Source organism: Gorilla gorilla, chromosome X (assembly GCF_029281585.2).
Source record: "Gorilla gorilla gorilla isolate KB3781 chromosome X, NHGRI_mGorGor1-v2.1_pri, whole genome shotgun sequence".
In the NCBI taxonomy this organism is placed as follows: Eukaryota; Metazoa; Chordata; class Mammalia; order Primates; family Hominidae; genus Gorilla; species Gorilla gorilla.
Window position 1 is genome coordinate 38,041,949 of NC_073247.2, and position 17,940 is coordinate 38,059,888.

A 17,940-nucleotide genomic window follows, 5' to 3' on the forward strand; every position below is an offset into this window, starting at 1 on the left:
TTTTGTCATCTCACAATTGTAGGAAATGAAAAACTAATGTCTTATTTTTGACATTCATAGCTACACATACTTTTGTTATTTTTCACAAAAACCTCTAAAAAGAGTAAAACTTTAGAATTAGAAAATGTGTCTATATTTATTAGATCGAAAAAGGTATATATGTATATACTAAGCATCCTATTTGCCTTTTTTGTAAATTAAATGGATTAATGTTGCTACTGATACATGCAAGATAATAGATTTCAAGAAACCTCCTTGTAGACATGTTTTGCTGAAAAGGGGACATATGTTTGGGAAATATTTTATGCAAATTTGCCAAATAACGCTTCTCTTCACCTAACAAATATTTCAGAAGCATTAGTGTTTGGAACTCAGTGTGTATTTTTTTTTTTTTTTTTTTGAGACAGAGTTTTGCTCTTGTTGCCCAGGCTGAAGTGCAGTGGCGTGATCTCGGCTCACCACAAGCCCCGCCTCCCGGCTTCAAGCAATTCTCCTGCCTCAGCCTCCCGAGTAGTTGGGATTACAGGTGTGAACCACCAGGCCCAGCTAATTTTGTATTTTTAGTAGAGATGGTTTTTCTCCATGTTGGTCAGGCTGGTCTCAAACTCCTGACCTCAGGTGATCCGCCTGCCTCGGCCTCCCAAAGTGCTAGGATTACAGGCGTGAGCCACCGTGCCCAGCCCCCAGTGTGTACTTTTGTATGTGTATATGTATGTGTATGTATGTGCATGTGTTTTGTTTTTCCTCTTATTTCATTTTGTCATACTTTATTGCTCTTTCTGTTATTGTTATAATTTTTTTATTGTGGAAGGAAAACCACATAACATGAGAGTTACTCTCTTAACAATTTCTAAGTGTTCATTACAGTACTGTTAACTATAGGCAAATGTTGTGCAGCAAAATTCTAGAACTTCTTCATTTTAAATAAACTGGATTTTAATAGCCATCAAAAAGCAATTCCGCATTTCCCCCGTTACCAGACCCTGGAGACCATTATTCTACTCTGTTTCTATGAATTTGACAAATCATACATCATTTGTGCTTCTGTGACTGGTTTATTCCACTTAGCATAATGTCCTCAAAACATGTCATCCATGTTGTAGTACATGACAGAATTCTCTTCTTCTTGGTAGTCTGTAGCATTTTTCATTTTATTTCTTCTTTTAGTAGAATCCATTGAGTACTGACATGAAGCAAGTAGATAAGCTTAACCTGTACTCAGGGAGCAGACTCATGACTGATGTTTGCACTTACTAGCCCGTTCATGTACTCATCGACCTTAACAAGTGAAAAACATAGAAGAACAAGGCTTTTCAGTGTATTTTCACTGAATATACTAAAGACATCCTTTATTTTAAGAAAATTTCAAAGAAAAATAGGCATAAACTGCCTGTAGGATTTGCATAAATAATAATGATATTAGCAAACAGATATTGAATGCTTCCTGTGAAATCATTATTTTTCTAATTGCTCCTTACGAAAGTGAAATGAAGGATGTTATGATACAAAGTATACAGATAAGGAAATTGAACCACAAGAAGGATAACAACACAGCTAAGACTTAATGGCATCAGAATTGAACTTAGGCGGTTTGTTTCCAGATGCTCTGCTTTTAAATCTTAATAAATGTTGCTGGACAAGACAGCCTTTAAGATGATCTAAATTATGCTTACAAATTAATATACAATATATAAATGTGTAATGTATCTCTGTCAATCATCTAGCTATCTAGCTAGCTTTCTGCCTACTGAGTGTGTGTGTGTGTGTGTGTGTGTGTGTGTGTGTATAGCAATGGGTTAATTATCCAAAGGCTAATGATTTGTTTAAAGAAATTGAAAAAGATCAATTTTGTATGATAAACATAGTCCTTAGAATCTAGAGTCTACAATAACTAAAGCAATATAATTTCCCATCATAGATATATTTAACATTTGATGGTTAAATGTTATAGTGCTTGGAATTTTTTTTTTATACTTTAAGTTCTAGGGTACATGTGCACAACATGCAGGATTTTTGCATATGTATACATATGCTGTGTTGGTGCGCTGCACCCATTAACTCGTCATTTGCATTAGGTATATCTCCTAATGCTATCTCTCCCCCGTGCCCCCACCCCACAACAGGGCCTGGTGTGTGATGTTCCCCTTCCTGTGTCCAAGTGTTCTCATTGTTCAATTCCCACCTATGGGTGAGAACATGCGGTGTTTGGTTATTTTTCCTTGCCATAGTTTGCTGAGAATGATGGTTTCCAGCTTCATTCCGTTTGCCAGTATTTTACTGAGGATTTCTGCATTGATGTTCATCAGGGATATTGGTCTAAAAGTCTCTTTCGTTGTTGTGTCTTTGCCAGGCTTTGGTATCAGGATGATGCTGGCCTCATTAAATGAGTTAGGGAGGAGTCCCTCTTTTTCTATTGATTGGAATAGTTTCAGAAGGAATTGTACCAGCTCCTCTTTGTACCTCTGGTAGAACTCGGCTGTGAATCCATCTGGTCCTGGACTTTTTTTGGTTGGTAGACTCTTAATTATTGCCTCAATTTCAGAGCCTGTTATTGGTCTATTCAGGGATTCAACTTCTTCCTGGTTTAGTCTTGGGAGGGTGTATATGTCCAGGAATTTATCCATTTCTTCTAGATTTTCTAGTTTATTTGCATAGAGGTGTTTACAGTATTCTCTGATGGTAGTTTGTATTTCTGTGGGATCAGTGGTGATATCCCCTTTATCATTTTTTATTGTGTCTGTTTGATTTTTCTCTCTTTTCTTCTTTATTAGTCTTTCTAGTGGTCTATCAATTTTGTTGATCTTTTCAAAAAACCAGCTCCTGGATTCATTGATTTTTTGAAGGGTTTTTTTGTGTCTCTATCTCTTTCAGTTCTGCTCTGATCTTAGTTATTTCTTGCCTTCTGCTAGCTTTTGAATGTGTTTGCTCTTGCTTCTCTAGTTCTTTTAACTGTGATGTTAGGGTATCAATTTTACATCTTTCCTGCTTTCTCTTGTGGGCATTTAGTGCTATAAATTTCCCTCTACACACTGCTTTGAATGTGTCCCAGAGATTCTGGTATGTTGTGTCTTTGTTCTCATTGGTTTCAAAGAACATCTTTATTTCTGCCTTCATTTCGTTATGTACCCAGTAGTCATTCAGGAGCAGGTTGTTCAGTTTCCATGTAGTTGAGTGGTTTGAGTGAGTTTCTTTATCCTGAGTTCTAGTTTGATTGCATTGTGGTCTGAGAGACACTTTGTTATAATTTCTGTTCTTTTACATTTGCTAAAGAGTGCTTTACTTCTAACTATGTGGTCAGTATTGGAATAAGTGCGATGTGGTGCTGAGAAGAATGTATATTCTGTTGGTTTGGGGTGGAGAGTTCTGTAGATGTCTATTTGGTCTGCTTGGTGCAGAGCTGAGTTCAATTCCTGGAAATCCTTGTTAACTTTCTGTCTCGTTGATCTGTCTAATGTTGACAGTGGGGTGTTAAAGTCTCCCTTTATTATTGTGTGGGAGTCTAAGTCTCTTTGTAGGTCTCTAAGGACTTGCTTTATGAATCTGGGTGCTTCTGTATTGGGTGCATATATATTTAGGATAGTTAGCTCTTCTTGTTGAAGTGATCCCTTTACCATTATGTAATGGCCTTGTTTGTCTCTTTTGATCTTTGTTGGTTTAAAACCTGTTTTATCAGAGACTAGGATTGCAACTCCTGCCTTTTTTTGTTTTCCATTTGCTTGGTAGATCTTCCTCCATCCCTTTATTTTGAACCTATGTGTGTTTCTGCACGTGAGATGTGTCTCCTGAATAGAGCACACTGATGGGTCTTGACTCTTTATCCAATTTGCCAGTCTTTTAATTGGAGCATTTAGCCCATTTACATTTAAGGTTAATATTGTTATGTGCGAATTTCATCCTGTCATTATGATGTTAGCTGGTTATTTTACTCGTTAGTTGATGCAGTTTCTTCCTAGTGTCAATGGTCTTTACAATTTGGCATGCTTTTGCAGTGGCTGATACCAGTTTTTCCTTTCCATGTTTAGTGCTTCCTTCAGGAGCTCCTATAGGGCAGGCCTGATGGTGACAAACTCTCAGCATTTGCTTGTCTGTAAAGGATTTTATTTCTCCTTCATTTATGAAGCTTAGTTTGGCTGGATATGAAATTCTGGGTTGAAAATTCTTTTCTTTAAGAATGTTGAATATTGGCCCCCACTCTCTTCTGGCTTGAGAGTTTCTGCCGAGAAATCAGCTGTTAGTCTGATGGGCTTCCCTTTGTGGGTAACCCGACCTTTCTCGCTGACTGCTCTTAACATTTTTTCCTTCATTTCAACTTTGGTGAATCTGACAATTATGTGTCTTGGAGTTGCTCTTCTCAAGGAGTGTCTTTGTGGCATTCTCTGTATTTCCTGAATTTGAATGTTGGCCTGCCTTACAAGGTTGGGGAAGTTCTCCTGGATAATATCCTGCAGAGTGTTTTCCAACTTGGTTCCATTCTCCCCGTCACTTTCAGGTACACCAATCAGACGTAGATTTGGTCTTTTCACATAGTCCCATATTTCTTGGAGGCTTTGTTCATTTCTTTTTATTCTTTTTTCTGTAAACTTCTCTTCTTGCTTCATTTCATTCATTTGATCTTCAATCCTGATACCCTTTCTTCAGTTGATCGAATCAGCTACTGAAGCTTGTGTATTCATCACGTAGTTCTCATGCCATGGTTTTTAGCTCCATCAGGTCATTTAAGGACTTCTCTACACTGGTTATTCTAGTTAGCCATTCATCTTATCTTTTTTCAAGGTTTTTAGCTTCTTTGTGATGGGTTCGAACTTCCTCCTTTAGCTTGGAGAAGTTTGATCATCTGAAGCCTTCTTCTCTCAACTCGTCAAAGTCATTCTCCATCCAGCTTTGTTCCATTGCTGGCAAGGAGCTGTTTTCCTTTGGAGGGGGAGAGGTGCTCTGATTTTTAGAATTTTCAGCTTTTCTGCTCTGTTTTTTCCCCATCTTTGTGGTTTTATCTACCTTTGGTCTTTGATGCTGGTGACGTACAGATGGGGTTTTGGTGTGGATGTCCTTTCTGTTTGTTAGTTTTCCTTCTGACAGTCAGGACCCTCAGCTGCAGGTCTGTTGGAGTTTGCTGGAGGTCCACTCCAGACCCTGTTTGCCTGGGTATCAGCAGCGGAAGCTGCAGAACAGCGAATATTGCTGAACGGCAAATGTTGCTGCCTGATCGTTCCTCTGGAAGCTTCGTCTCAGAGGGATACCCAGCTGTGTGAGGTGTCAGTCTGCCCCTACTGGGGGGTGCCTCCCAGTTAGGCTACTCAGGGATCTGGGACCCACTTGAGGAGGCAGTTTGTCTGTTCTCAGATCTCAAACTCCATGCTAGGAGAACCACTACTCTCTTCAAAGCTGTCAGACAGGGACATTTAAGTCTGCAGAGGTTTCTGCTGCCTTTTGTTCGGCTATGGCCTGCTCCCAGAAGTGGAGTCTACAGAGGCAGGCAGGCCTCCTTGAGCTGTGGTGGGCTCCACCCAGTTTGAGCTTCCAGGCTGCTTTGTTTACCTATTCAAGCCTCAGCAATGGTGGGCGCCCCTCCCCCAGCCTCGCTGCCACCTTGCAGTTCGATCTCAGACTGCTGTGCTAGCAATGAGCGAGGCTCCATGGGTGTAGGACCCTCCGAGCCATGCACAGGATATAATCTCCTGGTGTGCTGTTTGCTAAGACCATTGGAAATGTGCAGTATTGTCGGGGAGTGACCCGATTTTCCAGGTGCCATCTGTCACACCTTCCCTTGGCTAGGAAAGGGAATTCCCTGACCCCTTTTGCTTCCTGAGTGAGGCGATGCCTCACCCTGCTTCAGCTCATGCTCGGTGGGCTGCACCCACTGTCCTGCTCCCACTGTCCGACAAGCCCCAGTGAGGTGAACCTAGTACTTCAGTTGGAAATGCAGAAATCACCTGTCTTCTGTGTCACTCACACTGGGAGCTGTAGACTGGAGCTATTCAGCCATGTTGGAACTGCCGGATTTTTTTTTTTTTCCGCTCATGTCACCCAGGCTTGAGTGCAGTGGCACGATCTCAGCTCACCACAACCTCTGCCTCCTGGGTTCAAGCAATTCTCTTGTCTCAGCCTCCCAAGTAGCTGGGACTACAGGTGCCCACCACCATGTCTGGCTAATTTTTGTATTTTTAGTAGAGACAGGTTTTCACCATGTTGGTCAGGCTGGTCTCAAACTCCTGACCTCAGGTGATCAGCCCATCTTGGCCTCCCAAAGTGCTGGGATTACAGGCATAAGCCACTGTGCCAGGTCTAGTGCTTGGAATTATTAAATTCCAATTTAATTAAATTAATTATTTAATTAAATTATTAATTTTATTAAATTATTAAATTAAATAATTAATTTTATTAAATTAATTATTAAATAATTAATTTTATTAAATTAATTATTAATTTGATTAAATTAATTATTAAACTAAATTAAATTATTAAATTAAATTATTAAACTAAATTATTAAACTAAATTATTAAACTAAATTACATTATTAAACTAAATTAAATTATTAATTTAATTAAATTAATCATTAAATTAAATTATTAATTTAATTAAATTTATTATTAAATTAAATTATAATTAAATATTAAATTAAATTATTAAATTGTGGTTCAAAGCAGTCACTTGCTCCTTCTGATTAAAAAATGAAGAATGGAAATGTAATTTACTACAAGAAACAATGTATTGATTGAGAAATTATTGAGCCTGTTGCTCATCTTTATTATTCACCTTAGCATATTCTCTGTTTACTATGCTCTTGCATATACCAGAAAGTATGTTTCTCACACAGGAAGATGGTATTAAACATCATAGTATTTTGATTTCTAAAAACATTAATTTTGACAATATTCTTCCTCTCAAGGATTCTTATAAAATTCTGTTTTACATATATATGTATGTGTATATATATATATATGTGTGTGGTTATATATACACACACACATATATGTTTATGGATATGTACAAGTTTAATGTTTATAACTTTAATGACAATGAAATTGAATATAAACTAAAGTGAAAAATATCTTATGTCTTAGCAATAATAAGTTAGCACCCCAGTAATCAACAAGTACTATTCTTTATTTTTCAGGAAATGACACTTGGATCTTTTAACAACACTGTTTGTTTTTCCAGTTTTTGAACTGCATTGCTTCATTTTTATCAACCTAGTGACTACATTTAACCTCTCATCACCTTTAAATAAACTGAGCGTCATTCAGTTAGGTATAATACTATGTAGGATTGTGTCAATGTATATGCAAGAATTTGAGTTTGAAAACTGAATTCACTAGTGGAAGAAAGTGCTATAACAACTAGTGCTTTTGTAATCGCTAGTGCAATTGTATCCTATTACCTAATTTCTGATCCTGTAGTAGGTTCACTTTCCTGCCCTATGATTACGTGAGTTGTTGTGGTCAATGAAATATAACAGTGACATGTGACACTTCAGTGTGAAAGCTTGAAGGGCTAGGGAATTATAGGCCGCATTATCTTTCTCTTGCTAAAGTGATCATAAAAGTACATGATGCCTCTGTCATATCAGGTCCCTGTTTAGTTACAATAAGCCAAGACCCCCTGTCAATTTACATTTGACATATATCATATGTAAGAAATAAACTTTATTTTCTTCCAGTAGCAGGGATTATTGTTATTGCAGTATAATCTTGCCCATCCTGGATGGCACTGAACTACTCCAAAGAGTATGACTCTCCTATAGCAAAACCCCTAAAATAGCCTACATTCAAGACAGTGAAGGGCTAAGAAATTATTACTGAAAGAAAAAAGGAAGCTGATTGATAATATGCATCAGTGTAATATTTGGCAAAACTCTCAACTGCAATAACATAAAAATTAGATCAGGTACCTAATGAACTTACAGCCCCAAGGAAAGAAAAGAAAGAATAAAATGTTAGTAATGAGTGTTGGTTGCTGTTGGTTATGTTTACAAGGTGTTTCAAGAAATTGGTAAGCACACAAAATAATCAGATGATTTGCAAGCAAGAATGAAAAAAAGTATAGAAAATCCTTAAATTTAAGGACATGTAGGGTTGAAAAGTCAAGTGATTCTCAAAACCAATTAGTGATAGATATTTTTAAGCAATACTTTGAGCAACAAAGGGCTGATTAAAACTCAGAAGTGAATTGCATGAAGGATTAAATCAAGAATTGGTCATCACACAAATTGTTGAAACATATGAATTGTTCAAATTATATCACAGTAAGTATCTGAACCTCACAATAAAGATTGTGATACAAAGAAACTCCCTTCAGCTAAACAAAATATCTTGGGAAAAAGAGAATAACATTGTAGTCTCATGGTACACAGAATTAAGTTCATGGGTCTAGGGACAGAGTCTAAAAATCAAGGAACAATAACAAATAGAAGAATTTTGTTAAGCAAAAAATAGGTGTGACCATTGGCACACACAGCTTAGTGAAATTAAATAGAAGTTTGCTGATTGTTTTTGGAAAGAGCCTGGAATAAAAGAGACTAACAGACAAAATCACATTTGGTTCTCCAATTTTATATGAAAAGAAAGCAGTCTGAAAATAACTGGACAAAGAGAACATATTCTTAGATGCCCAATGTAGGTGTGAACAAAGTGAATAATAGAAAAGGAAGGGCCTCTCAGGGGAAGAACCAATTGCTGGGAAGGACAATATCCTAAGGAGAAGAATTGGAGTTCAACAAAAAAAACATTATCTACCCAATATACAGAAGTCCCTTGCAAGATCTTCCCAGCAAGATCATAGAACTAAAATGGATAAATGATTGCTGTATACTCCCCCCCAACCCCCTGCCATTCTTCTGTTTTCTATACAGGAGAACTTATTGTATATATCTTGTCCCTGTTCCACAAGTATATATTGGTTGAGTGTAGAGCAGATAATCCTACCTTTGGTCATAAGTTTTCAAATCAAGAGGAGCAAGCAGATTTGATGTGGGCTACTGCACATCATCTGGTGTAGTGGAGATTACTGATCTTCAACCAGAGGTAATTGTATTTAAGTTTTACTGGACTTGAAAAAAACTCTTGTGTGGTGCCTCAAGGAAAGAGTATATTCACTTTGCCTACAGGATGGAGACAAATTGATGTTTTGTCCAGAACGTGGATTGTGGTAGTCACCTGAGCAGTTCAAATATTTCCTGCTGCCCGCCTTACAGGTACATTGTAGAATTACACTCACTCATTGAATTGAGGTACGGTCATATTATTTGCTTTGCAAATGAAAAGTAGGTGAAAGTGATATATGCTACCCCTGGGCAGAAGACAAGAAATAGTCTATCATTCTAGACATTTTCTCCTCCCTGCAGAGGTGATCATGAAAGCTTAGGATGAGAGGGAGAGTCTTGAAGTCTGGTTTGCTTAGTGAATGCAGACTTCCCATTTCTCCCCTGATGACCAGTATTGGCCATGTATCGTAAGCAAGAACCAAAATTTCTTATGCTAAATCACAAAGATTTGTGGAGTTTTTGTTACTGTAGCATAACCTGACATGTAGTGGCTGATTCTGAAAGTGTGTAAGAATGAGCATGTATTAGTCTGTTCTCACACTGCTAATAAAGACATATCGAAGACTGGGTAATTTATAAAGGAAAGATGTTTAATTGGCTCACAGTTCCACATAGCTGGGGAGGCCTCACAATCATTCAGAAGGCGAATGAGGAGCAAGGTCATGTCTTACACGGCAGCAGGCAAGCGGGCATGTGCAGGGGAACTCCCCTTTATAAAACCATCAGATCTCATGAGACTTATTCACTATCATGAGAACAGCACGGGAAAATCCCACCCCACTGATTCAATTACCCGCCTTGGGTCCTTCCTATGACACATGGGAACTCTTACAATTCAAGGTGAGATTTGGGTGCAGACACAAAGCCAAACCATATCAGAACACATGTGTTGAATTAATCCCATTAAAATATGGCCATATAGAAAATGTTCTTTTAATACACCAACAATAAAAATTGGAAATATAAAAGCACTAGAAACTTTGAATAGTTTGTGCAAAATAATCTGTAAATAAGTGTATTTCCTTGATTTCCTGGTGCCAAAAACTGTCTGAGAAATAGAGAACATTATACCCACAGGAACATTGCTTTAATCAAAGGGATATAAACAAAAGACAAGGATAAACAATCCAGTATTTGAGGGGCTATATCTGTTTTCCATCTATGTGTTTGAGAATAGATTCTGGTCCTTAAGGCCATAAAAAGTGTACAAGCCATAATGGGAGGCTTATTTTCAAGTTACAGTTCATACATTCAGGGATATATGCTAGGGATAGATAACAGGCATTGTGTACCTAGATGTCTCTAGGCACCATATATCGAAAAGGAATTCTAATCACAAAGGATGAGCCACTAGCTAAAAAGCTTTGAACCTTGCTAAAATTATCATGAGATGTTATATTGCTAACCTGATCAAAGAATTGAAAGTTAAATTATAAATACATGATTTTAATACAGATAGAGGGATGGATAGATAAATTGATATCGATATATATATATATATATTTCCTAATAATTTTCATTGAGTGAGTCTAAAGCAATGACTGCTCTAGTGGGGCAATAAGCACACCCAGGGTAGTAGCAATGAGTGCACCTACAGTAATATCTTGGTTTCTAAATACTATTCTTTACTAAAAGGAATAAGAGCTCCTTAGATAAATGGCAGATTGCAGGGCTGGAACTGGGAAAGTATAAGATGAGCCTGGAACATCACGCTGTGCCATAAAGTAAATAAATGCTCAGAGAATTGAAAGGAACATATCAAAAGGACACAGGCACCAATCTGAAAGGGCTTCCACTAGCCAAATCTGAGACAATTTGAGAGGCCAAATAAATGGTGATAGCAGTGAATTATAAACCATAGAGAAAAATAACCCATGAGTCCTATTAATGGAAGAGTAAATGAATAAATGACTGAGAAAGCAAAGTTCTTTGTTATAAATATAAGAGATGATGGAAGTAGAAAATCACTATTTGGCAGCTATCATAGCAGCACTTGTTTCTGTTAGGAATTATCAACAGATACCAAAATCAATGAAGGAGCCAGGTGCAGTGGCTTGCACCAGTAATCCCAGCTACTGGGGAGGCTCAGGCAGGAGGATTGCTTGAGCCCAGGAGTTCCAGACCAGCCTAAGCAACATAGTGAGACCCATATTTATTTATTTATTTATTTATTTATTTATTTATTTATTTATTTATTTATAATTAGCAAAGCCAGGGCCCGGGCTTGGTGGCTCACACCTATAATCCCAGCACTTTGCGGGGCTGAAGCAGGAGGATCACTTGAGGTCAGGTGTTCAAGAACAGCCTGGGCAGCATGGCAAAACCCCATCTCTACTAAAAATACAAAAAATTAGCTGGGCGTGGTGGCACGTGCCTGTAATCCCAGGTACTTGGGAGGCTGAGGCATGAGAATCACTTGAACCTGGGAAGCGGAGGTTGCTGTGAGCCGAGATTGAACCACTGCCCTCCAGCCTGAGTAATAGAGTGAGACTCTGTTTCAAAGAAAGTTAAAAAGAAAGAAAGGAAGAAAGGAAGGAAGGAAGGGAAAGGAAGGAAGGAAGAAAGAAAGAAAGAAAGAAAGAAAGAAAGAAAGAAAGAAAGAAAGAAAGAAAGAAAGAGAAAGAAAGAAAGAAAGTCAAGCCTGGTGGTGTATGCCTTTAATCTCAGCTATTCGGGAGCCTGGGGCAGGAGGATCACTTGAACCCGAGAGTTCAAGGCCGCAGTGAGCTATGTATGATCATGCTACTGCACTCCAGCATGGGATACCCCATCTCTACAAAAAAATTAGTGAAAACATTTTTAAAATTAAAAAAATTAGATTAGTAAAAATGGGGAAATGTATTTACATAGTATTAAGATATTTATTAATTACAAAATATCCACCTTATAATAAAGAAGCCAGGTGCATATCACTTTCACCAAATAATTAATGTTAACCTTGTCATTAGTGAGTCAAATATGCATTATGTACTTCATGCTATGATACACTGACAGTGATATATCATATCTGGTGTATTCTTGACAAAAATGCACAAGGTCAATTTAAACAAGACAAAAAACCTGAACTGATTGACATGGTATAAAATAGTTTATACTCTTCAAAAATATCAACATACTTAAAGCTTGAGAAACTCTTCCAGATTAAAGGAAATGCGTGAGACAGAACAATTAAGTTCAAATTGTAATTCTGAATTGCATACTGGACTGAATTTTATTTTTATAATGGATGTTAAGGAACAATTGGCAAAATTTGAATAAAGAGTGTTTACAGGCTGGGCGTGGTGGCTCAGCACTGTAATCCCAGCACATGGTGGCTCAGGCCTGTAATCCCAGCACTCTGGGAGACCGAGGCAGGTGGATCACTTGAGCTCAGAAGTTCAATACCACCCTGGGCAACATGGCAAAAACCCTTCTTTACAAAAAACCCACAAAAATTAGCCAGGTGTGGTGGCACAGGCCTGTAGTCCCAGCTCCTGGGGAGGCTGAGACAGGAGGATCACTTGAGCCCTGGAGGTGGAGGTTGCAGTGAGCCGTGATCACACCACTGTGCTTCAGCCTGGGCTACAGAGAGACCCTGTCTCAAAAAAAAAAAAAAAGTGTTTTTGCATTGATGTCAATATCTCGACTTTGATAATTGTACTTTGTTTATGTAAGAGAATGTTCTTGTTTTTATGAAAACACATTGTAAGTATTTAGAAGCATCATAACTGCAACTTATTCTCAAAAGTCCCAGATAGTTCAAAAATATGCAGATAGATACATATATATGTGCATGCATACATACTTACAAATAAGTAGAGAATAACAAAGTAGTTGTTATTCACCAAATTTAACATTTGGGAAATCCAGGTAAAGGTGGTTTGGGTAACACATTCTTTTTGCTCTAAGCCTGAATTATATGACAAAATGATTCCAAGTTCAAAGTTTTATCTTCTGCCTTTATTTTACTTGACTTCTCTTTCACATTTGACATTGTTCACCAATTCTTCTCTTGAAAAACCGTATTTCTTGAATTTGATGATACTGAATTCTGTGATATTAGAAGCACTTCTTCAGGCGATTTCGAAGACACTGATTTTCCCTAGGGTTTCTGGTCTTTTTGGTCTACACATTCCCTAAATAATAACATCTGGTTCTGTGGCTTACACTACCACATAGGAAGTTAAGGATTCCCAAATTTATATTTCAAGTCCAGATTTTTCCCTGTGCTCCTTACTCTTTCAACCAATTTCTTACTGGATGCTTTCATCTCAATTTTCCATAGGGAGTTTATACTGAAATGTTCAAAGCTGTACATATTATTTTTCTTTTGAAACCCAATTGCTTCTTTTGTGTTCCTATACTTATTGATTGCATCAGTCACTGCAGTAAAAAACACAGCAGCATCCTAAGTTGTATTCACCAAATTCTATGCGGAAAATACTTTAAACTCTCTAGTCTTTACACTAACATTCATTCATTCATTCAACAAATATTTATTTTCTATGTATTTGACACTGGGACTAGAGCAGTGAACAAGACGTATGTAGCTCAGTCTTTTTTCTGTTAATATTTTTAATTGGCAAATCATAATTATATGTATTTATGCTCAGTCTTGATTATGCTTGCTTTCTATTGGAAAAAGTAGACAATTAGATGTAAGTCATCTTTTTCACTCAAAGAACACATCTATTTATATTACCAAGTAACAGATTCAGTGTCAAAAATCTGAGAACTCTAGGGTAAAAAAGAAAAATTAAATAATCTCTTATCACATCGCCATCATAATTATGACATTTACTGTTACCATTTACTGCCACTGTCACCAGAGTGATGGCTTTAAAAAGCAGTTCTGATCATGTCATACCATTTCCCTGATTAAGATTCTTCAGTAGCCCACTACTGGCTATAGGAAAACCTCTAACACCTTGGCAAGGCTTCACGGCTGTTTACAGCCTTGCCTCTGCTTACCTAAAGGTACATTTTGCTTTTTTGTCCTACTCTCACCCCTCCTCTTCCTCATATTCTTCGGAGCCATCCTGAATAACTTCATGGTGCCAGAGTGCTATACTGTTGTATGTTCTGCTGAGATACCATTGGACCTGGTGCATGTGTTTACTATAAAGCAAATAACATCAAATTTCAGATATTTATTTATCTTTCTTTACTGAGCTCACGCAAGTAAAAGAGACTTATTGATCTTTAAGTTTCCAATATTTACCATACCTGAGGCATAGTAGGAGTCCACAAATATATATTGAAATAATGAAATAAAAACACAGTTATGTATTATTCATTAATATAAAGAACAAATAAGATGTAGTATTTTGAACTGTAGAATTTTGTCATTGCAATTTGTTACTGGGAAAAATTTGCATTCTGTTCTGAGGGACATATATAATTACTGATCTCCAATATCATCATAATTTAAACATTCTTACTAAAAGTCGTCTTTGTCATTGGTTTTATGCTATAAAAATACTACCTCCATAAATATGGCATCCCAGATAGACTATTACCTTCTATAAAAATGTACTTATCACCTTTTAAATTCTTATTCATTTAACATTCTATTTACTTCTACTGAGGAACGAAACCCAACTAATTAATAAATAAATGAGCCAATAAATTAATTAACTATGTTTTTAAACTCTCTACTTTGACCAATGTACTTCAAGCTTGGCCCTTGGCCAGGACTGTTTATAAGGTGAACTAGGTTTCTAGTGTTCTTCTTTTGGAATGGTTAGTTACTGTTTGAAGCTAAGAGTTAAAATATAGCTTTTTAATACTTCTTAGTTCTTTATGGAAATAACAGAATATAAAAAAATCCACCACTTACAGAATCACCTCTAAGGAGGATATAGTACAGGCCACCTTATTTTTAGTTGTTATATTTTGAAATGAAAATAAAACTTTTGTTGCAGAACTTTACTCCTTAGATCAGCTAACACTGGGTTCTTGTCACACAACCATGAAAGACTAGGTGTGTGGACACATTGAAGGGTGAGTAGAACAGAATTGACTGGGCAAAAAGGAAAAATAGGAAAAAAAAACCTCTCAGCAAGGTGAGAGGGGATCCTGCCAGTGGGCTCCCATCTCACAGACTGAATTCCAGGCCACCATACATGAACCGAAGAGGCCCAGCTCAAGCCCCCTGCACAAGGCATGAATGTCCCATGGCTCCACCCCGTTCTCCTAGTGCGCAGGCGGGTCAGAGATTATCTGGGGACCCTCCACCTTATCTGCCACCTGCATCTGTCACTTTGAGGGAACCCTCATGCCTTTTCTTTCCATGTAAGTACTTGGGAATAAAAACCAAAACTGTTTATTGCCTTTCTCATTTGATAAATACATATCAAACTTATGATTATTTCTCGTACCCTCTCCCAAAATAAGAGGTTTTTTTAATTGCTATTTGCAAACTGTAAACATTTTTATTGGCAGGTAGAGGTGTTCTGTAAATGGAATCAATGTGACAGTTTGTATAGTTGGCATATTTTAAAAATTGTGTTTTTACTGAACATATAAAAAATGAATTTACAGTAAGAGCAACAACATGTAAAAGTCAAAACAAAAGTGAATAGAGCATTGGTTAGAAGTCTTTCTGTTGGTAGGAAAGGGTAGGGCACATATGAAATCATAAAGAATAAAGTCTTCACTTTATGTTATTTCAGATTGTTTATTTCCTTTGTTAATTACAGTTTAAGCACAGAAATAGAAAAAAATCAACTATAAAAGTGTGGTAGTAAATCATTTACATAGCATCTAATTTTACAGCCTATGAGGATTTTGTGTTAAATATTTAATGACAGAATATGGTAAAGAGTTGGAAATTCTAGTTAAAGTTTGACGATTTGCTTAAAACAATGGAGCAAAATGAATTGAGAAGCTAAATTGTGTTTTATTGTTTAAATACAATTTTAGCCATTTCAAACTACTTATATCTTTCTAGACTCTTTGTAAGCCATTCATAATCTGGCAAAGGAGAGAGATTTACAAACTGATTACACCATGATGTGGTAAATGCACTGATGAAGGAACATGACAGGGGATTTTAAAAAGTGGCATATGTTCTAGTGTATGTGCACATGTATTTCCACACATGCATCTGGGCTGGTTTTACAGAGAAGGCAGAATTTTTTCTGCATATTAAAGATTGCAAAGGAATATGTAAGGCAGAGATTGGTGAGGAGAGGAAATATGTTTCAGCTCATGCAAAGATGCTGAGGTATGGATAAGCTTGGCATATTTAGCAACTGGTGAGAAATTGATATGTATTACCAACAGCATTTTATGCTATCCATTATCCTCAAAAGAATGTTTTTCCCAGTATTATTTCACCATATGATCCTTTGCTCAAATATAATAATACTTGGAAACCCTATTTTTAAACAAATTATCTCAGATAATCCCAGAAACAGATGTTTTGTGTGATTAGGGTCTACAAAAAACCCTCCACCTCCCCAGTCCCTTCAGGTGATCTCTGAAGAGATTCAAAGAAACCCTTAAATACCACCCTGGAACAGTTTGAAATTCACTTTCCTGGGTCATCTAGCCCAATATTATTTGTATGCAAATTTCCCTCTAGTTTACCTATTTGTCATGCAGAAATTCTGAGCTGAGATATCAAATAATATTTTTAATTACCTGTATACCACAGTGGAGTTTTAGTACCACAACTCTTTGCAATTTAATTAGTCATATCAGTAAGAATGGGCTAGATTATGTAGATTATGCTGTTGTAACAAATAAACCCCAAGCCTTAGTAGTTTGAAGACGACAAAAATTTATATTTATTTATTTATTTATTTATTTATTGAGATGGAGTCTTGCTTTGTCGCCCAGGCTGGAGTGCAGTGGCATGATCTTGGCTCACTGCAACCTCCGCCTCCCAGGTTCAAGTGATTCTCCTGCCTCAGCCTCCTGAGTAGCTGGGATTACAGGCATGCACCACCACGCCCGGCTAATTTTTGTATTTTTAGTAGAGATGGGGTTTCACCATGTTGGCCAGGCTGGTCTCAAACTCCTGACCTCGTGATCCGCCTGCCTCGGCCTCCCAAAGTGCTGGGATTACAGGCGTGAGCCACCGTGCCCGGCCCAAAAATTTATTTTTTACTCATGCTATATGACACAGGGAACTAAAGGCTTTGCTCATATTTATACACTCAGGGACCCAGGCTGATAAAAGTACTTTCTCAACAACTTCTTCCGTGATAGACTTGACAGAGAGAAGAGACTTTTGAAAATCACTTATTGTCCCTTAAATCCGCCACAGAAGAGACATATTTCATTTACATTTCACATTTTACTGGTCAAATAAATGCACAAATCTATGCCGAACTTAAGCAGTGTCAGGGAAATGTAATCCTAATGTGTACCTGAAAGTATACCAATACTGATCAAACTGCACTGACTTTTGTTTTGTTTTGTTTTGCTTTTTTAGATAAAGTCTTGCTTTGTTGCCCAGGCTAGTCTTGAACTTCTGGGCTCAAATTATCCTCCCGCCTTGGCCTCCCAAAGTACTAGGATTACAGGCATGAGCCACCATGCCCCGCCAGCAGTGACTTTTGTACTACCCATACCTGTTATTTATAGTGATGAACTTCCTCTTAAATTGAAAATATATTTGATTTATATCAAAAATGTTTTTGCATGTGTGTGATTAAGAAATTTATGGGGTTTTCTTGGGGGGAAGAAGAGCTTCAAAAATTAATAGAAAACTAAACAGGCAACTTGGTCTTGGCTATAACTTGAAAACATTGATTGACCTATGGCAGAAGATGATTAGATAAAAGGAAAATAATTCAGTACAAGCAGAGAGAAAATAAAATACAAAGCAAAAACTAGAGGGAGAGACAATCAATGGACTAATAGTATGGTGCCTTTCTGTCTGTGATGTACTTCCTAACCTATCTTATTT